This window comes from Bubalus kerabau, chromosome 9 (assembly GCF_029407905.1).
Source record: "Bubalus kerabau isolate K-KA32 ecotype Philippines breed swamp buffalo chromosome 9, PCC_UOA_SB_1v2, whole genome shotgun sequence".
NCBI lineage: Eukaryota > Metazoa > Chordata > Mammalia > Artiodactyla > Bovidae > Bubalus > Bubalus kerabau.
Genome location: NC_073632.1, coordinates 38,338,816 through 38,361,053, shown reverse-complemented (window position 1 = coordinate 38,361,053; position 22,238 = coordinate 38,338,816).

Below are 22,238 nucleotides of genomic sequence, written 5' to 3'. Positions count from 1 at the left end.
GGAACTGATGAAGAAAGGAGGAGTCCACAAAAAGGAAAATAGGAAATTAAGGGCTGACATATAAAGAAACCTGAGCACCGAAGAATTGATGCTTTTGAAGTATGGTGTTGGAGAAGACTCTTGAGAGTCCCTTGGACTGCAAGGAGTTCAAACCAGTAAATTCTAAAGGAAATCAGTCCTGAATATTCATTGGAAGGACTGATGTTGAAGTTGAAACTCCAATACTTTGGCCACCTGAGACGAAGAACTGACTTATTGGAAAAGACCCTGATGCTGGGAAAATCTGAAGGCAGTAAGAGAAGGGGACGACAGAGGATGAGATGGTTGGATGGCATGAAAAATTCAATGGACATGAGTTTGAGCAAGGTCCGGGAGTAAGTGATGGACAGGGAAGCCTGGTGTGCTGCAGTCCATGGGGTTGCAAAGTGTTGGACAGTAATGAGCGACTGAACTGAACTATCTCATCAACGGCAATGATGCCTGCAAGAGAAATGTCTCCAGTTGGATTAATCTTTAGTTGTCTTCTCTGTAAACTGGAAATGCAGTCTAAATGAATCTGAGGCACAGAGGTAAAATTACTTACTCAAGATTGAGTGTGGTTCCAACTCAAGCATTTTTAGACCCTACTTTCCTAATTACTCTGTACCCAGTCTTTCCTCTTCAAATTATAAATTTCCTCGGTAAATTATAAAATTCCTCTGAACTCGTCATGCTTGTTATCATAGGAGAACTTCATTTGCTGATGCAGTTGCCTGAAGAAACAGTGTGGTAGTGAAGGGACACCCTAACCAGCTTTTCTTCCCCCAAGTCCAGGGCAGGGGTGGCAACAATTTAGAGTGTCCTTCACTCAGTGGCCATCAGGGGGCAGCAGAGTAGGAGGGCAGCCCATTGAGATGGGTAATAAGGAGAGGACCTTGGTGCTAAGGAAACACAGCCAGGTACGCAAACTTGAGATGGATCAAATGTTTAATCCCACAAAGTGAGAACCATTTGTGAAAAGAGAAAGGCCAAATCTCTAAATTAAAACAACAAAAAAAAGTACACTAGCACTCCTTAAGTGCAAAACCAACCATTTTCAGATCAGACCTCTAATTCCAGAAGAGAACTTGTTTTGTTTTGTTTAAGAAATGGTTTAAAGAGATAGCCAAGTCAAGGGGGCTGGTGAGTCAGGCCTGAATTGTGTGCATTGATATATCTATCTGTTCCAGATCTGACTGGTATCCTACAAGGTGGTGTGCAATTGTTTGTTTAACTACTCAGAAAACTTGAAAATATCTAGTTAGAACTGAAACACAAGATTCTGGCTTAGATGAAAAGTCATGCACAGCCACACAGATTTAAAACCTGATATATATATATATATATATCAAATATATATATATATATATGTATATATATATATATCAAATTTTGTTCACTAGAGATTAATTTTATGTATTTCTTCCCAGTTTCAGTCTAGTAGATGCGTGAGTAGTATTGCCAACTTTGTTCTAATGTTAGGTAGAACACAGAATGAAATTTTTCAGAGGAGTCTGAAATCCCTTTCTAAGAGTCTATGTTAATGAATAAGGAAAAAAATAGGAATTTTGAAATAGCTATATCTGTTTATCCTATGTAATTTTAGCATTGTGAACTGTCAGCTATCTATCTATATCTATATATCTATATCTATATCTATATCTATATATATATAGATATATATATAGATATACTGTTGTTAGTTGCTAAGTCATGTCCAACTCTTTTGTAACCCCATGGACTGTAGCCCACTAGGCCCCTCTGTCTATGGAATTCTCTAGGCAAGAATACTGGAGTGGGTTGCCATTTCCTTCTCCAATATATACGCTACCATGTATAAAACAGATAGCTCATGGGAAGCACAGGGAATTCAGCTTGGTGCTCTAGGATGACCTAGAGAGGTGAGATGGGAGGAATTTGGGAGGGAAGTCCACAAGGGAGGACATATATGTATGTATATGGCTGATATACTTCTCTGTACAGCAGCAACGAACACAAAATTGTAAAGCAATTATATTCCAATTAAAAAATAAAACCTGAGTAAAAGATGCCCAGCATCAGTAGATGGATAAAGTGTGGGATATTCGCATGATGGACAGCAGTTGCATTGTGAGGAGTTGCAATGACAGTAAACCAGCTACATACGGGAAAGAGGATGACTCTAACAAGCGTGATATTGAGGGAAAGAACCCAGACACCAACAAGGATATCCTGCATGGCTGCATTTATGTAACTACAAATCAGTCGAAACTAACCTATGATGTTTAGGCAGAACAGTTCTTATCCCTTTGGGAGTGGGGTCAATCTGTCTGGAAGGAGACGGTAGCAGAGTTTGGAGAGTAATGTTCTATGTTTGATCTAGGTTGTGGTTACGTGTGCGCTCAGTCTGCAAAAATTGACAATTGTATGTGTGTGTGTTATGCTTCAGTAAAACAAGTTTTAAAATTTCTGTATAAAATCTTAACTTAGACAAGCCCAGCTAAATGTATGCCTATCATTTCAAGCAGCTCCACCAATAAATTGTTTTCTCCTTGGCAAACTTGAAATTGATAATGGAGGAAGAAAAATAGAAAAAGAAGAAAAAAAGAAAAAGAAAAAGGTACTATGACAATTAAAATCTAATCAGCTCTGTGCTTTAACAAAACTGGATGCAATTATCTTTGCCTTCAGACACAAAACATTATTATTTTTTCAGATAGCTGACAGTTCACAATGCTAAAATTACATGGGATAAACAGATATAGCTATTTCAAAATTCCTATTTTTTTCCTTATTCATTAACATAGACTCTTAAGAAAGGGATTTCAGGCTCCTCTGAAAATTTCATTCTGTGTTCTACGTAACATTAGAACAAAGTTGGCAATACTACTCACGCATCTACTAGACTGAAACTGGGAAGAAATACATAAAATTAATCTCTAGTGAACAAAATTTGAAGTAATACATGTAGTGTTTCTTTTATCTTAAATCTGAAAGTTTCTTTTCATGAGAACCTCTCCACCTTCTGTAACATGCTTTGCCCAGAGAACGTCTAAGCGAAATATGTACTTGGAGATTGCTCATCAGGCATACATGCTGTTGTGGTTTGTATAACTAATTTGATTGACTCGCTTAAGCAATTGTAAGGGTATTTGTGCACTTGAACATGCTTTCCTCCTCTTTAAACACCCTGTGGTTGGTAACTTTTTCAAGATTCACTTTGTATTGGTTAAAACAGTTCCCTCCTAAAATTAACTCAAGATAAGGGCGGCAAGGACTTTAAGAAAACTTGTAGACTGAAATTGTGATAGGAAAATCATGCAGCTCTGAGAACAAATGATTCTCTCTTTGTCCTTGGCTCCATGAGATTTATCATAGTATTTCTATTTGCGTGCACAAACTCTCTATTCTTTTCTACATACGGGTAGATTTTCTTTCTGTTCTTTATCTCTTATTTTTTTGTACTTATAGTCTCTGTTCCCTTCAAGCGGTGATTTTTTAAATTAAGATTCTTGATTTCATATAAAAAGAGCCAACCAAAGACAGCTTAATTTTAAGGAGAGAAGAGATATTAAAATATCCACAGCTATGACCTCGAGGGCAGGGTCTTTTTTTTCAGAAAGGGAACCAGGAATATTTTACCTTGAACACTCATCTCTGCTCATTACAAGTTTGCGTTATTCTTTTTCCTTCTCTGTAGACCAGTGTTCTCTGTTCCCTAGTTTGTATGATGAAACACGTCCACACAGAATTCCTAAACCAACATTCAGAGTTCAATAGTACGGAAGAAGAATTTGCCTTTCGTTTAAGTTCTAATTCCATTTTGGGAGGAAGTATTCAATTGCAAATATGGTCACAAAGCAGGGCTTTCCAGTGAAATGGTTGCTAGAAACTCAGCACGGAGGAGGGGTAGGCAACTACAGGGTGAGGGACTGAGCAGAAAAGCCAGTGGTTACAGCCATCAACATACAATGACTCCAAGGGTTACAACTCTTTCCCCAGGCATCCTCAGCTTTGAACCTCTTAGCCTGCAAAAAGTAAGTTGGTAACTTTCCAGTTCAAATTTCAGACAGAGACAGACTTCTCTGAAAACCTAATGGTTAGGATTCTGGGCTTTCGCTGTGGTGGCCTGGGTCCAACCCCTAGTTGGAGAAGATCATGCAAGCAGTGGGAAACACCCTTTTTTTTTTGCCCCCCAGAGAGTAGATACCATTTCAAAACATTTGTTTCTGATAGGTGGCCACCAGTCCCCCTATGATTTGACAACCCTTCTGTCAGAGCCCTGAGGCACAGCACATTATTCCTTAGGTATCAGAGGACAGATCAGAGTCAGATGTTCCCAGAAAGCAAGGCAGACAGTCTAAGATTTGGTCTGTCCAGTACCATTACATGGCTGTCTGAGTTACATCAAAGAGAAATATCATAAATATATTCTTCATATAGTGATGCTAGCTGCAATCATTCCAGGGACCATTATCCATTTGGAGATGTTTGTTGAAGGGGAAAATAAAAGTCCATGGACAATTATGTTAGGGATAAGCAACGAGACTAATTCCCTTTTTTGAGATTTATAAAATACATTATCCTCAGAGGAGAACATTTATACCTTTCTTTAACCTATTTCCTCACCCTTATTAGCTGATATAGCACAGTTAGATCCTTATTTTGAAAATTATAGGAACCAATTCTACAAGTTATACTCTGTGGGGAAAAAATGAGGAAAAAATGCAAATCAATTACACACATAAATTAGGAATCACATCATTAGAGCTCATAAAAATTTAGGGACTTGTCAAGCTTCCCTGGTGGTCCAGAGGTTAAGACTTTGCTTCCAATGCAGGGGGCAAGGGTTGGATCCCTGCTCAGGGAACTAAGATTCTGCAAGCCACACAGTCAAAAAGAAGCAAACAGAAAAACCACACACACACACACACACACACACAATGCAGAGACTGTCTCCTCTTGCTTTTCCTATCTCTTCTCCCTGAATAACTACTTCAGTCTTCTCTCCCAACAAGCCTGGCTCTGTATTCAATTGGTATACAAGGTGAAAATTTACTCCATTTAGTACTTTTTTAAACTTCCCTTCTAAAATGTTACTTCAGATTTATATGAGAATCTTTTATTTCTGCCTACATATTTCAAGGAAAGAGACTTGGGGATAGTGATAGAGGTAGGGATGAAATTGTATATGTGTCCAATTGTTTACATCACACTTGAGGGGTCAGCACCTATAAATTAAAGGAAAAAGAGGGACATAAATCCTGCCAAAAACAATGGCTGGTAATTCCCTGTCTAGGGAATTGGAATAAAGTGTATTCTATATTATGGAAAATTTACTTTAGAACCACTGTCAGTTAACATTAATAGACCATGTATTATGAAACAAGCCTAAACATTCTATGTATCTGATTTAACTGCATCCACATAGTAAGTCTATGATGTAGTACAAATGTGATTTCTACTTCCTAGATTAGGAAACTGAGGCACAGAAAGCTTCAGGTAAATGGCTTTAAAAACACACAACCTGTAATTTGTAGAGTCAATTTGAACAACATACCTGACCATATGGTATTATGAATGCCAGCAGACTTTTGTGTTTTTATATGTAAAGGTGAAAAGTAAAAGAAGTAGAATTGTATTATTCAGGTCTGAACTTAATCTATTAGAATGTTTAGCATGAGTCAGCATTTAATTTTATACAAAGAATTTGTATATAGTAATATCCCAAGGCGTCTTATTTATAATTATTTTTTCTTCTAACTATAGACAAACTCCAGACAAATCTGCCTTACCAAATCATCTTTAGTTGAATTCAGACTTCTTCACAAGAAGACATACCCTAAGATTTGAGTATCTCGGTTATTTGAAAGATTCATGTAAGGTATAATTGTGTTTATTGCCACGTGGGTATAAAGGCTTTATAGCTCATCACATATCTAGTTGTGTGTCAATGACAGTGTCATACGTTAAATAGCAGGTTCCCTTTGTTGTTGAATGAGGCTCTGTGCTTGGTGAGCTTTAATTAATCAAAAGCCTAATAAAATAAAATTTATCTCATGTTATTTGCCAAGTATATGAAATCACTTTTGTAAAAGCAGATTAATTATGTCTCCAGTGTTAGCTCCATTTTCACTTCCAAATTCCTTTTCTAAAGAAACCATGTACTATTAAGTTTAGCAGGGATTAAGAAAAGTGATTTCCTAAGGGAAGGAATGGACCCTACTGAGTACAGAAAGGAGTTGACTGTTTACAGTACTTTGAGTCTGATTCCTAGAGAGCTGGGCTAAACCCAAGTAGGGGGTTATGCATTTTATACTCTCTAACAGCCAAATATGCTTGATAATAAATCTGTTTTAGCAAAGTTCACAGAACTGTTCCATCCTATTTTAAATTCATGGAACAGGTTAAAGACTGTTTTTAATTGCATACTTCTTAGCATATTAAAAATCTTAGAGTGTTTCCTGTAATTCAAAGGTTTATAATAAAGTAGTAACGAGAAACTGCTGAAAAATGCTTTCTCTCTCTTTTTTTAAAAAATTTTTTGCAATAATTAGAACAGAAGAATGCCCTTGTCTTAATATAAAGTTAATGTAGTCACATCTCTAGTGCTGTTAAAAAAGAATTCCTAACCATGGAATAATTATTGCCAGATATTTAAATATACATTACTTTAATATAAATTCTGGATAGATGCTATAACAGACAAAAGAGTTATCTGTCAAAAATCCAGGTTCCCTGTTACTTAAGTGCAGACTTCTTTCTGGAGGTGAATCCCCAGAAGGAGACTACATTTCTCAGATCCCATTGCAGTTAGATGTAGCCATGTGATTGAGCCTGAGGCAATAGAAAGAGAAAATTTCTGCACACCATTTCTAGGCTTGACACATGAAAATTGTCTCTAATTTTTGTTCTTCCAATATCTTTCCTCTTCCACTGCTGCTGCTGCTAAGTCGCTTCAGTCGTGTCTGACTCTGCGCGACCCCATAGATGGCAGCCCACCAGGCTCCCCCGTCCCTGGGATTCTCCAGGCAAGAACACTGGAGTGGGTTGCCATTTCCTTCTCCAATGCATGAGAGTGAAAAGTGAAAGTGAAGTCGCTCAGTCGTGTCCGACTCTTAGCGACCCCATGGACTGCAGCCCACCAGGCTCCTCCATCCACGGGATTTTCCAGGCAAGAGTACTGGAGTGGGGTGCCATTGCCTTTTCCGTCCTCTTCCACTAGCCACCTGTTATTTCCCATAGAAACTTTAGAAATACTGAAAATGGCAGTATCTACCACTCTGGGTCACTACAAATTTGCATGTAAAAGTCCTTCTGCATTCCAATTCTGGGCAACACTGTATTGGAATGTAATGGGGAAAAAGAAAAAAAAATTGTGTTAGACCTCTGAAATTTGGGAGTCTGTCTTAGCAGCTAATACTACGCTAACAAACCCAAAACAATAGTTGGAAAATTGTTCAGGAATCTGTTATTCTTTTTTTGTGAAATGTTATTAAAGTTCTTTTCTTGTTTAAATATTCTATAAGTTTTTTCTTTTCTTTTTTAAAATTTATTTTAATTGGAGGCTAATTACTTTACAATATTGTGGTGGTTTTGCCATGCATTGACATGAATCAGCCATGGGTGTACATGGTTCCCCATCCTGAACCCCCCTGCCACCTCCCTCCCCATCCCATCCCATCCCTCAGGGTCATCCCAGTGCACCACCCTTGAGCGCCCTGTCTCATGCATTGAACCTGGACTGGCGATATATTTCACATATTATAATATACATGTTTCAATGCTATTCTCTCAAATCATCCCACCCTTGCCTTCTCCCAGAGACCAAAAGTCTGTTCTTTACATCTATGTCTCTTTTGCTGTCTCTCATATAGGGTCATCGTTACCATCTTTCTAAATTCCATATATATATATATGCATTAATATAGTGTATTGGTTTTTCTTTCTAACTTACTTCACTTTGTATTATAGACTCCAGTTTTATCCACCTCATTATTACTTTTTCTAAAAATTATATATTTATAAAATAAAACTGAAAAGCACATTAATATACAATTTCATAGAATATGTATTCATTGAGGAAAGTACTATTTATAAGGTCCAAAGTCCCAACACTGGAGGATTTAAAAAATATCACCTATAATCCCTGTCTTCTAGGATATTACTCTGCTTGAGGAGAAAATAAAGCTACATAATTAAGCAGTATACAGTAAGTGACACTAAGTTAAATCTATTGGCAATAAAGTATTTTGGGGAAGACAGGGAACAGCTCACATATAAATAAATAGTGGGGAAAGTTTGATGCAAGAGGTGAAAAGTCAGCTGACTCAAATGGGAAATTGAAATGGAAGAAATGGGAAGATATTCTTTATACGGAATTGAATCAGATGGTGATGATTAACATCTATTGGGAAAAATGGAGCAAGTACTCAGAGGTGATAGAAAGTAGCCTGGGGAAGAACAAGTGGACTGATTTCATTAATAACATCAGAAAAAAACTGGATTACTTATATTGGGAAGAGATTGAGTAACTACATCAGCATGGATCAACAAAAGAGGAGAAAAGGAAATCCTATCAGGACAAGGAACTAAATTTACATTAAGAGAAAGGAGTTACTGTAGACTTTGGAGTAGGATAGGATATTATCAAAATGTTTTTAGAAAGGTGAATCTGTTGGCAGGGTATAAAGTGGAGATACTCCAAAGTCAGGAAGAAGGCTGAGAAGTTATAAGGAATATCTGGATATAAGGTCATTAGAGTTGAAAGAAGAATTGTTGCAGGAATAATGCAGAAGCAGCCGATTTTTTAAATACAAATTATTTTGAAAAAGGAACAGAACTTCAAGATGGGGTTGGATATAAAATTGGTAATCAACCGTATTTGTTTTCCAATTACTCTAAATCTTTCAAACCATCAATATAATTACAAATCTGTAGTCAGATTTTGCTGTCAACTACTATCTGGCTTGCAAATATTTCTGATTCCAGCATGTAATTAATGATAAGTGATCTCATAGGTCAAAATATCAAGTAAATGCATGTGGGAATGCTTCCATAATAATTTGGTTTTCAGAGTGTTTTATTTGGTGACATTATTATTCATTTATTTACAAAATATAAATGCCATCAATTAAACACAATTATTTAAGCAGTGACTGCCCCCCAGCCCCCAAATTCCATTCTGTTAGAACAGACGCTCTATTTTTGATACAAATGTCTGTCCAATGAGAGAAACACAGTGCTGGCCAAGCGAGTTAACTAAATGAAGGAACATTTCTCAAACTCCCCTTAATGTTAACTACATGCAAAGTCACTTCAGTCGTGTCCGATTTTGCAACCCTATAGACCATAGCCCACCAGGCTCCTCTGTCCATGGGATTCTCCAGGCAAGAATACTGGAGTGGGTTACCATTTTCTTATCCAGGAATGTTAATCACAGATATATATTCTAGCCCTCTCTCATAATATTTTAGATAAAAAACTCTAAAAATATTATGTATTAATATGAACAGAAATACATAACATTCTTAGATTTTTTTTTCCTCTAAATTTTTAAGAGAGTGAGCTAGAATATATGCCTTGGTTTACACAAAGGGGATCATAAGAAATGTTCCTTCATTTACTTAATTTGTTTAGTCAACAATGTATTTCATCCATTAGACAAACATTTGTATCAAAATTAGAGCATCTGTCCACACAGAATCCAAACTGAGCACTAAAAATTTCATGAAGATATATAAAAAGCCAAATGTGGAGGCATTAAAAAGAAAAACTGTTAAATAGAAATTAAAGGCACAATGGCAAAATCTGTGTAGAGTTTCCATTAATTACACTGTTGATATGATGCAAAGAGAATCATACCTGGATTATGTACTATACACTGTCCTGAATAAGAACAAGGCAAGTAATGCTTAAAAATGGGGAAAAAAAAAAGTTGACTTTAACTCACCCAGTGTCTTGATTCATGTCTATAAAACAGGCATTCCTTTCTTTAACTCTCAGAAAAGGAATTGCCGTATTCTCTAGTCTCGTTGAGCAAGGATGAGAGCCCTGTTTGATCATTCCTCTCCCTAAACATCAGATCAGAACAGTCGCTCACTCGTGTCCGACTCTTTGCGACCCCATGAATCCCAGCACGCCAGGCCTCCCTGTCCATCGCCAACTCCCGGAGTTCACCCAGACTCACGTCCATCGAGTCAGTGATGCCATCCAGCCATCTCATCCTCTGTCGTCCCCTTCTCCTCCTGCCCCCAATCCCTCCCAGCATCAGTCTTTTCCAATGAGTCAACTCTTTGCATGAGGTGGCCAAAGTACTGGAGTTTCAGCTTTAGCATCATTCCTTCCAAAGAAATCCCAGGGCTGATCTCCTTCAGAATGGACTGGTTGGATCTCCTTGCAGTCCAAGGGACTCTCAAGAGTCTTCTCCAACACCACAGTTCAAAAGCATCAATTCTTCGGCTCTCAGCCTTCTTCACAGTCCAACTCTCACATCCATACATGACCACAGGAAAAACCATAGCCTTGACTAGACGAACCTTAGTTGGCAAAGTAACGTCTCTGCTTTTGAATATGCTATCTCGGTTGGTCATAAATTTCCTTCCAAGGAGTAAGCGTCTTTTAATTTCATGGCTGCAGTACCATCTGCAGTGATTTTGGAGCCCAAAAAAATAAAGTCTGACACTGTTTCCACTGTTTCCCCATCTGTTTCCCATGAAGTGATAGGACCGGATGCCATGATCTTCGTCTTCTGAATGTTGAGCTTTAAGCCAACTTTTTCACTCTCCACTTTCAATTTCATCAAGAGGCTTTTGAGTTCCTCTTCACTTTCTGCCACAAGGGTGGTGTCCCTAAACATACCTCCATTCAATCCATAACTACTCATAACATTACACCTTAGGTTGCCACCTTGCTTAAGGAAATGTGTTCAAATCAGGATAGATACAGAAAAAGCATTACTTTGTCTTCACAGAGAGATATAAAACTGTATCTCTAGCAACTCTAAAGTTTAGCTAGAAGATAACTGACCATAATGTGTGTGTGTGTGTGTGTGTGTGTGTGTATATGCATATACATATATAGTATATAAATGTTAGACATTGTAAATTAAAAGCCATACAATTTTAATAGATCTCTCTCCATTCAAGCTGACTAAACAAACTAGCTCCCCCCAAAAACAAAAAAAAACAAACCAAAACAAAAAATTGTAAGTCTCCAAAAACTGTGAAGCATAAAGAAAATACAGTGATAGAGTGATACATTAAAAAATTTTTATGCAATTTATTTTTCTGCAAAGAACAGATGAAAATTTCAGTCTACCTTTATTTGAGTCCACCAAAAGCTTAGATAAAATTTCCTAAAACAGGACTAGAAAGTCATATTAAGTATAAGTGTATAGGCTGAAATGCAAAAAGTAAAAAAAAAAAAAAGTATATGGAATATACTTTTTGAAATCTAATTTCACCTCATCTTACTCTATAAAAAAACTGGCAACAAAATAATCCAGAATGTAAAAGTGGGAAAACAAAAAGCAATATCCTACAAATATAACTAATGCATTAATTGGGCAAGCAAGCCATGGTGTCAACATACAAAAGACAAAGGAAAAAGCACCCAAGACTAAGTAAGGGCAGTTTATACCAATGCAAGTGAAAAGCGTATGAGTGCGGGCTCCATAAGGGCAGCAGTCTATGCTGGCTTTGTGCACTGACTAACCAAGTACCTAAAAGTGTCTCTGACACAAAAGTGGTGCAGTGAGTGTTGTGGTGTGTCCCCCAATCCCAGAGCCTAACCCTAGCCTAGGTCCTCATCTCCTGGCTGCTGGGAGGACTGGTGAAAGTGAAGTCGCTCAGTTGGGTCCCACTCTTTGTGACCCTATGGACTGTAGCCTACCAGGCTTCTCCATCCATGGGATTTTCCAGGCAAGAGTACCAGAGTGGGTTGCCATTTCCTTCTCCAGGGCATCTTCCCCGACCCAGGGATCAAACCCAGGTCTCCCACATTGTAGGCAGATGCTTTACCCTCTTAGCCACCAGGGAAGCCCTGGGAGTACTGGCAGCACAACTCATTTCCCCTTCAGCACTAGCCTTCAGCCAAAGAGAATCACTTTATCCAAGGTCCTGCTTCCTACTCTGGGGCATTCCAGACCAGTAACCAGGTGAGCTGAGAATTTAGGGCTCTATTACTTAATCTCAGTGCAGGACAACACTGAAAGGCTGCCACCGTACAGAACCGTCACAGGATCAACTGAGGCTATAGATGAAATGCATGCCAAAGTTCCTTCTTTGTCCAATTTCATGGCCTTCATCCCTCAATAGGTACTGCACCTGAGTCCTCAGTAACTTTCTGCACAGAAATCTCTATCTCAGAGCATTTTCCAGGAATCCAAACCCAAAAGATATCTAAAAAATTGCTAAATGAATAAATGATGAAAAATAACAATGATGATTGCTCATGAACTTTATACTAGCCTCAGAACTATGATCAAATAAAGTTTATAAAGCTAGATGTACATATTATAAACAGATTGGATATCTACTTACTCCTAACTGTATATGGCAGATCAGGAACAATAAAAACAATAATATAAAATAAAAATGAAATAATATGATTCTATTGACTTTAATTTTCTTAAAGGTTTTTTTTTTTTTCAAATTATTGGTCCTTATGCTTTCAGCCCTTAATTGTGGACTTTTATTTCCTCTTTGAAGATACCTTATGTAAGGTATTTATGTAAGGTCAAATTTTATATACATTTTTAAAAAGTCATTGTATAGAGACTACGTCTTATTAATTTTTAAGTTTTTATATATTTTTTAAGTTTCTTTGTGGCCTAAAATACTATCCGGTTTCCTAAAATGAAGCAATATTTATTATGTAAGAAAGTGACTGAAAGACATTTTCAGAGATGTGAACTTCAGAAATACACATCACCTAAACACTGGCACTAGCAGCATCTCTGCATTTTTTTTTAAATTTATTTTATTTTTAAACTTTACATAACTGTATTAGTTTTGCCAAATTTTTATACTACAGAAATTGGCATGAGCTCTGAATCTTTAGAATAACCCATGGCCCTCCACAAACACTGTATTAGTAACATGACTATGCCGTCTTTTAGGTGTTTGAACAAACATATAATATTTTGTTTCTAATTCTAATTACTATACAGTAAACAAATGACACAAATAATACCATAATGATATGAGCTGAACCAATACGAAACACAGAAAATCTTGAAATTAAAAACAAGAGTCATTTTCCTCTGCATAGCCTTTTGTGTGCTGCGCCCAGAGCCACCAGGGTGCACGTTGCCAGAGGACGTGATTCACAGTCCATTCATTATATTCTTTTGACTTTATTTTCCTTTCGTAATGCAAACATTTCTCACATCTCTACCTTCATTTTATGTGCTTTATGCAACAAGTTGCACACAGTTGATTTTATGAAAACCAAATGCTGTACATTAGAATTATCTATACATGTATAACAAAGTGACAAAAAATTATATTACCTTAATGTGCTATACTAACAGCATAGTTTCTTTGCTTTAGGCTGTATCCACCCACATACCTACCACCCTATACATTGATGGAGTATATGTTCCACATTATAAGACAAATTTTTCTGGTTATCTTTCCCATGTCTCTTCTCACTTGTTCAAGAGCTGCATTTTAGTGATTATCCACTTTCCTGTGTGTCTCTGGAACAGATGCCATAGGTTGATAAATCCATCACCTACCCATTTCTCTTCTCTCTTATCTTTCTCTCCTCTAAAGGGTATACAAGCTTTAAAAACACCTGATTTCTGGGACTTTCCTAGTGGTCCCAGTGGTTAAGACTACACACTTCCAATGCAGGGGGCCCAGGTTCGATCCCTCATCAGGGAACTAAAGCCCACATGTTGCAAGTGAAGACCCCTCATCCCAAATGCACAACAAAGACAATAGGATCTGGCTCAGCCAAAAAAATAAAAAGCTTGATTTCCTAGCCTCCCTTTAGATATGGTTGATCATGTGACACAGTTCTGCCCAATCAGATATAGATTTCCAAAGTGCCACCTGGAAGGTAGATGTGAGGCCTGGAATATAGTAGGCTCTTAACTATGAGGTCACATGCAAGAGCAAAAAGGAAACACATCAAGGTCCATGAAGCAGACAGATAGAGACAACGAATCCCTCATGACAAGGCTGAGCTTCTACAATCTTTACTTCTGGGCATATTATGTGAGGAAAAGAAACTTATTTCTTTTTGAAACTTTTAGTTGTATTCCTGTTATTTGCAACCAAAACAATTCCTGTACGCTCTGTTTCCTCTCCTTTACTTTCCACACCTCAAATCCTGTAAGTTTTACCAGCTCTTGAATTCAATGTTGCTCTTTATCTTCATGCTAATACTTTAAGTTCAAGCTACTACTATTATTTGTTTTAATTTCTTACAGAGTTTCTTGGTGTTCCTGCAGGTAATCTCACACACCACCCAATCCACATTCACATCACCAATGCTTCTGGACTATTTTCAGTAGGAAATCCAAGGCTCTTTATGATGACACATAAAGACCATTAAATGTACCTTTGCCTGTGTTTCCAGCTTCATACTCATTAAAATGCTCCTCTACCCTATACTTCAGTGTGCTACCATGGCCTCACATGCCTTATACATGTTGCTAGTTCAACCTAGAATGCCCTGGTTTTCACTCTCCTATACTTCATCCTTATTTATTGCTCAGACTAGATCCTATATTTTTCAAGTCAGAGAAGTCTTCCTTAATGGGGTTCTTTGGTTAGACATTATACCACATGATCTACCAGCACCCCAAGCTTAATATTACTACTCCCATAATTGCTGTACTGACAATATCTGTTTGCTATCTTTAGCAGTTAGTTCTTTGGATAAATTACTTATTTGGTTTTATTCACATATATACAGTGCAATGGCCAGAAAATAGCAGATTCTCAATAATGGTTGAAAAATATACTAAATTAAAAAATGAACTTAGACTGATTTAGCGATAATATATGATTAGTTAATTATATCATCATTCTACAGGTAAGTTCTTCTTATTAATTTCTCAAAGTAAATTTAGACCTATTTCATTTTGATTATACCATATCTTCATGCAAAATTATAAAAACCCAAGTGTTATTTTTCTCTGTCTGGCAGAGCAGACTAAGGTACAAAGAAGACACATGGCTTCCATATTATAAGAGGTAGAGATTGTAAACCAGGCTTCCAGTTTTATTTTTGCATATTTTTGCTGTATAAATTCATTGGAGAAACATTCCTGAGTTTGATTTTCTTTTCTCATTGGTAGAGGTGAGACATGTAAAGATGTCATCCAATTACATCTCTTACTGTGACCAAAAAAAAAAAAGTAGAGCTTGCAAGTATCTTTTCTGTTGGAAATATTAGTAACAAAGGAAACATTCTCAGAATGGCAATGGTATCAGAATCTTCTTAAGAGGTTTCTTTTGCCAGGAACATTGTAATAACTTCTTCTTGGACCTCCCCACTCCCCAGCAATTCACCTTAAAGATCAGCCAAAGTGGTCCTGCTCAAATACATATCCAATCATATCACTATTTGTGGATTTTTTTTTCAATAGATACAAAATATATATGTAAAATGTCCTGTGAAAGATAAAGATGGATAGCCTATCCTTATATAGACATAAGATGAATGATATTAAAATTAATAATGTGTTAGTTTCCTTAGTGTAGTATAATCTTGCTTTCAATGAATTACATGATTGTACAATATGCCTCGCTGTCTCATCACTGGAGAAATTGTTTCAGCCTGTCATCACAGGCTAAGTGTTTAAAAAAAAAAAGTTTCCAATGCTATATTATGAATGTGAATGTGCTACTGAATCCCATAAAATTTTATAATGACTGATTCATTAGTGTACAGAATAGGCTACCATGAAACAATCCTATTGATTACACTAGGATACCATAAAGCAATCATATTGCTATTTCTTCATTATCAATGCATGAGTTGTTATACCTTCTGATGTCTAGTATTGGGCTTCCCTGGTGGCTCAGGCAGTGAAGAACCCACTTGCAATGTGGGAAACCTGGGTTCAAGCCCTGAGTTGGGAAGATCCCCTGGAGGAGGGCATGGCAACCCACTCCAGTATTATTGCCTGGAGAATCCCCATGGACAGAGGAACCTGGTGGGCTATGGTCCATGGAGTCACAAAGAGTTGGACATAACTGAGTGACTAAGCACAGCACCCACCATAAAGCAATCATATTGCTATTTCTTCACCTTTTGATGTCTAGTGTTAGTACACACAACTGTGTTTTGTATCATATAAGGCAATATAAATATAGGTACTGATAGTCTATTCTTCTTAAAAACAGATGGCATAAACATGGTATTGATAAATACAGTACAGACTGTAAATGTATTCTTTCTTATGATTTTCTTAACTCCTTCTTCTAGCTGACTTTATTGTAAAAATACTGCATAAGAAAAGAAAAGAAAGTTAAAGTTGCTCAGTCATGTCTGACTCTTTGCAAGTCCATGAACTATACAGTCCATGGAATTCTCCAGGCCAGAATACTGGTGTGGATAATCTATCCTTTCTCCAGGGGATCTTCCCGAATCAGGAATCAAACCAGTGTCTCCTGCATTACAGATGGATTCTATACCCACTGAGCTATCAGGGAAGCCCCACAGCATATAATACATTTAACACAAAAAGGATATATACCCTCAGTAATAGCAAGAATACCTTCAGGGAATCTAATGTACAACATGGAGACTATAATTAACAAAATAGTGTTGTATACTTGGAATTTGATAAGAGATTAAATCTTTGGTCTCTGTCTACCTCTCTATTTCTCTGTCACTGTCTTTATCTCTTGCATAAAGGAAAATCCCATATGTTGATGTAATCAAATACACAGTATTAAATTAGGATGCTGGTTTTGAAAGGATCAGTAATAATATATATTTTCATTCAAAAAGTTAATGAACTGTGAGAATATTGGTATCTTTTTGTTGTTGTTTTCATCATTTTTTGAAAATTTTAAATGGTTGCTCCACTAATGTTCCTAGTGAATATTTTCTACACCCTGACTGCTCAAACTGTGGCCCATGGACTAGCAGCAGCAACAACAATAAGCTTGTTTGAGATATAACCCCTTGTGCCCACCCAGTCCAACTAAATCAGAAACTGAATATTGAAACAACATATACTTATATGCACTTTAAAATCAGAAAAACGCAGACCTCTGTTCAAAGTTCAAAAGTTGAAAAGTGAGAGTAACCTTAATAACTCAGTCCTTTTTCAGTGGTTTCTCAGGAGTGGAGTAGGGCAGTAGGAGTAGTCTATTCTGGGTGTTGGCAACTGCTTAAAACTTAGACTACTGTCACCAATAAAACTCTGGAAGAACAAGAATTTTATCAATGATATTGCTTAGCATTGTTTGTGAATGCTAATGGTGTTAAAATATTGCTTTTATTAAATGTATTATTGTTTTAAAATTCTCTACATTTAATCAGTCCCCTTACTGCTTATATTCTGGTGGACCGGCCTCATGATCTCACTCTTAATATGTATAAGAACATTTGTTGTTGTTATTGATTTTAATTTATAATATTATTTTTCCATACAGTTAATATGTGATATTTATTGTAGATAAAAAATAGTCATTATGGTAGAGAGTATCTTCTAAAAAATGATTCATCATCATATAAAACATGGTCAGCAAGACTATAAAATGCAGGCCATATATCCAGATCACCCAACTTTTGCCTAAATATCCATAAAAGTGGTTCCATAAAGTGTAAATATCTGGATCCATTGTAGGGAACTGAGGAATGGTAAACAAGATATTAGAGAAGTTTGTCTATATGTGCTATTTGCAACTTAGACTTTTATGTCAAGTCTCTAACAGCTCCCCCAGAAAACACAGATGCGCACGTACAACAGTGAGGAAGCAGGGAGAGATGATAAACTCTCACCTGGTTTGCCTCTGTTGCATCAGGCCTCCATGATTAAGTCTTTTCTTTTTTTAAACAAAGAAGACGGAAACAGCTGTTTCGAAACATTTAAAAACTGCATCCACCCTTGACAAATGAAACAGATTTCCAAGGCTTTAAAAAAAAAAAAGAGACAAGTAAAAGATATTTCGAAATCAGAGAAGACAAGTTACTCTTACTCGATGTTTTGTGTGTATGTGTGCATATGCATTTTTAGCCACTCACATTTTCATTAAAAGTCAAGTCAAGGGACTTCATCTCTTGTAGAGTAAAACGAATAGCACTTTCAAGAGCATGAAGAAAGCAGCCAGCGTGAATGCTTTTCAACCCAACGTGATCAGTGCTCTCCTCTGGCTGCAAAGAGGAGGTGCTGTGTTTCAGAGGAAAGTCTCCTCACGAGTGCCACTCGACACCAGGGGATGTTATCACAGACAATGGGCCAGTACTTTCACTGCCTTCTCTACCATTTTTCTGTCCTGAACTGAAGTCTCTCGATCATGGCACTGCATTGTAGCGGGAGATATATTTGAGATGGAGACACAGATGTGGGCTATTCATATTTGCTTTCAATCCATTAGATCTTTCGAATCTATTATGGAGGATGTATGTGTTGCATTTGTTTTCTTACAATTTTTGGAAGAAAATATCAGGCTTCCTTTATCTCACTCAACATTTTAGAGCTGGGGAAAATGGATCTCTACCCAGTCTACACAGTGCTTTCGATACAAGGGTGAATGAAACTGTATCGCCAAGTGGTAACATCTCTTTAGTTGTTCCAACAAAGACAGTTGAAAGAGCACTATGGAAATCATTATTAATAACCAATTTATGTTTCAGTAAGCAATGAAGAATGCTGTCTAAGATGTGAAGAAATGTACTGATGATCAGTCTTTATAATTATTAGAGGTCTTGAGAAGCTGGAATCAAGATTGCCGGGAGAAATATCAATAACCTCAGATATGCAGATGACACCACCCTTATGGCAGAAAGTGAAGAGGAACCAAAAAGCCTCTTGATGAAAGTGAAAGAGGAGAGTGAAAAAGTTGTCTTAAAGCTCAACATTCAGAAAACTAAGATCATGGCATCTGGTCCCATCACTTCATAGGAAGTAGATGGGGAAACAGTGGAAACAGTGTCAGACTTTATTTTTGGGGGTTCCAAAATCACTGAGGATGGTGATTGCAGCCATGAAATTAAAAGACGCTTACTCCTTGGAAGGAAAGTTATGACCAACCCACATAGCATATTAAAAAGCAGAGATATTACTTTGCCAACAAAGGTCCATCTAGTCAAGGCTATAGTTTTTCCGGTGGTCATGTATGGATGTGAGAGTTGGATTGTGAAGAAAGCTGAGCGCCAAAGAATTGATGCTTTTGAACTGTGGTGCTGGAGAAGACTTGCGAGTCCCTTGGACTGCAAGGAGATCCAACCAGTCCATCCTAAAGGAGACCAGTCCTGGGTGCTCGTTGGAAGTACTGATGCTGAGGCTGAAACTCCAATACTTTGGCTACTTCATGCGAAGAGTTGACTCATTGGAAAAGACCCTAATGCTGGGAGGGATTGGGGGCAGGAGGAGAAGGGGATGACAGAGGATGAGATGGCTGGGTGGCATCACCGACTCAATGCACATGAGTTTGGGTGAACTCTGGGAGTTGGTGATGGACAGGGAGGCCTGGTGTGCTGCAATTCATGGGGTCGCAAAGAGTCGGACACGACTGAGCGACTGAACTGACTGAACTGACTGACACTTGGATTAGAATAAGGTGGCAAAGGAAATTATGTGCCACAGGGTATTTATTTGGGGCTAGCTGGCTCAGACGGTGAAGAAACTGCAGTACGGGAGACCTGGGTTCGATCCCTGGGTCAGGAAGATCCCCTGGAGAAGGAAATGGCAACCTACTCCAGTATTCTTGCCCGGAAAATCCCTGGTGGGCTACAGTCCCTTGGGTCTCAAAGAGTCGGACAAAACTTAGTGACTTCACTTTGAACTTTGAGCTCAGAATAGGCCTTGTTTTCCTGGAAAGATTCGTGAAAAAGCTAACTATTCTGTGACACTGCCGAAGTGTCTTTCAATTATGTCCACTCTAAATAATGATATAACTAAAAATCATGTTAAACAAATAATTGATCAGCAAAATTTGTTTACAACCAACTAAGAAAAGATTAAACAATGTGGGATTAAATGAGGATTATATATAATTGTTAAGAATGGTAACTAAACTAATTATAGTTTTGCTATAAATATTTCCTTTAAAAACAGTAATATACAGACTTTTCCAGAACTAAGATATGTTGTAAGCCCTAGGTTGTATTCATACATTCTCCTGCCCACTCATTTATGCCAGAAACTAGAAAACAAGTGGGAGCAGCACATGAGGGAGAGTATCACTGCATTTGTTGGCATTTAGAGCATCTGGCAAGGAGATTTAAGCCACACATTTTCCCCACCTGGAGTTTATAATATAGTGAAGTAAATAAGACATATGCTAAAAATGTAACAAAAAAGTACAATAGCTGTATTTGGGAATTATGAATTATAAATGCTATGGCATTTAGAATTGGAAAGGTCCTTTTTTGTTGTTGTTTGCTTTATTTTTATTTAAAGGCTATCAAAGCTCCAGGTCTTATCATATCTGACTCTTTGCAACTCTATGGACTGTAACCTGCCAGGCTCCTCTGACCATGGGATTCTTCAGGCAAGAATACTGGACTGGGTTACTGTGCCATCTTCCAGGGGATGCCTTCTTCCAGGGGATCTTCCAGACACTGGGATTGAACCCTTGTCTCTTATGTCTCCTGCATTTTCAGGCAAGTTCTTTACCACTAACATCACTCTAGGTCATATACATATATTTAAAAAGCACTGCTTTGCTTCGGATGGCCATACACACACTACTGTATATAAGAGAGATAACCAACAGTGACCCACTGTATAGCACAGGGAATTCTACTCAATATTCTGAAAAAAAGATCTGAAAAAGAAATGAATACATGTGTGTGTGTGTAAATAAAACTTTGCTATACACTTGAACTTAACATTCAGAAAACTAAGATCATGGCATCTGTTCCCATCACTTCATGGGAAATAGATGGGGAAACAGTGGCTGACTTGATTTTTGTGGGCTCCAAAATCACTGCAGATGGTGACTGAATCCATGAAATTAAAAGACACTTGCTCCTTGGAAGAAGAGTTATGACCAACCTAGACACCATATTAAAAAGCAGAGACATTAATTTGTCAACAAAGGTCCACCTAGTCAAAGCTATGATTTTTCCAGTAGTCATGTATGGATGTGAGAGTTGGACTATAAAGAAAGCTGAGCACCGAAGAATTGATGCTTTTGAACTGTGGTGTTGGAGAAGACTCTTGAGACTCCCTTGGACTGTAAGGAGATCCAACCAGTCCATCCTAAAGGAAATTAGTCCTGAATTGGAAGGACTGATGCTGAAGCTGAAACTCTAATACTTTGGCCACCTGATGTGAAGAACTGACTCATTTGAAAAGACTCTGATACTGGGGAAGATTGAAGGCGGGAAGAGAAGAGGATGACAGAGGATGAGATGGTTGGATGGCATCATGACTCAATGGATATGGGTTTGAGTAGACTCTGGGAGTTGGTGATGGACAGGGAAGTCTGGCGTGCTGCAGTCTATGGGTTTGCAAAGAGTTGGACATGACTGAGCAACTGAACTGAACTGATACACTTGAAACTAACACAACTCAAATCAAATTAAAATTTAAAAAGCTCTGCTTTGGATCTCAGAATGCTTCTTTGGACCCATAGTCTGAGGCCAATGTGTCATTGGACGATCAGCAAGGACCAGAGGGTGACATTAAGACCCAAGATCTTCCCCCATATCTAATTTCTCTCAAGTTAATGCTACTTCTAGTATGATACCTGGTTAATACAGGGGAGGTGTGTGACTTATTCTCCTTCAGATGTTTCCTCAAAGACTTTTATTAATGTTTCACCTCCTCTGAAATTCCCATTAAATCAGGGTTTTTTTTCCAGTAATTTAATAGCCTATTTTTCATAGACCATGATATGATGCATGTGTTTGGTTTTATAGGAAAGTTTTCCTGAGCCTCCCAGCTGAATATGTATCTCTTGGAGGAGTCTTGTCACACAGTTCACGAATCAGTGAGAGCAGATACTGAAGTATCCATGAAACAGGGATCAATTCAAGGAGGCACTATAACGCCAGCTGATGAAGGCAGTGGCGTTCCATACACTCTGTGTGTGATATAA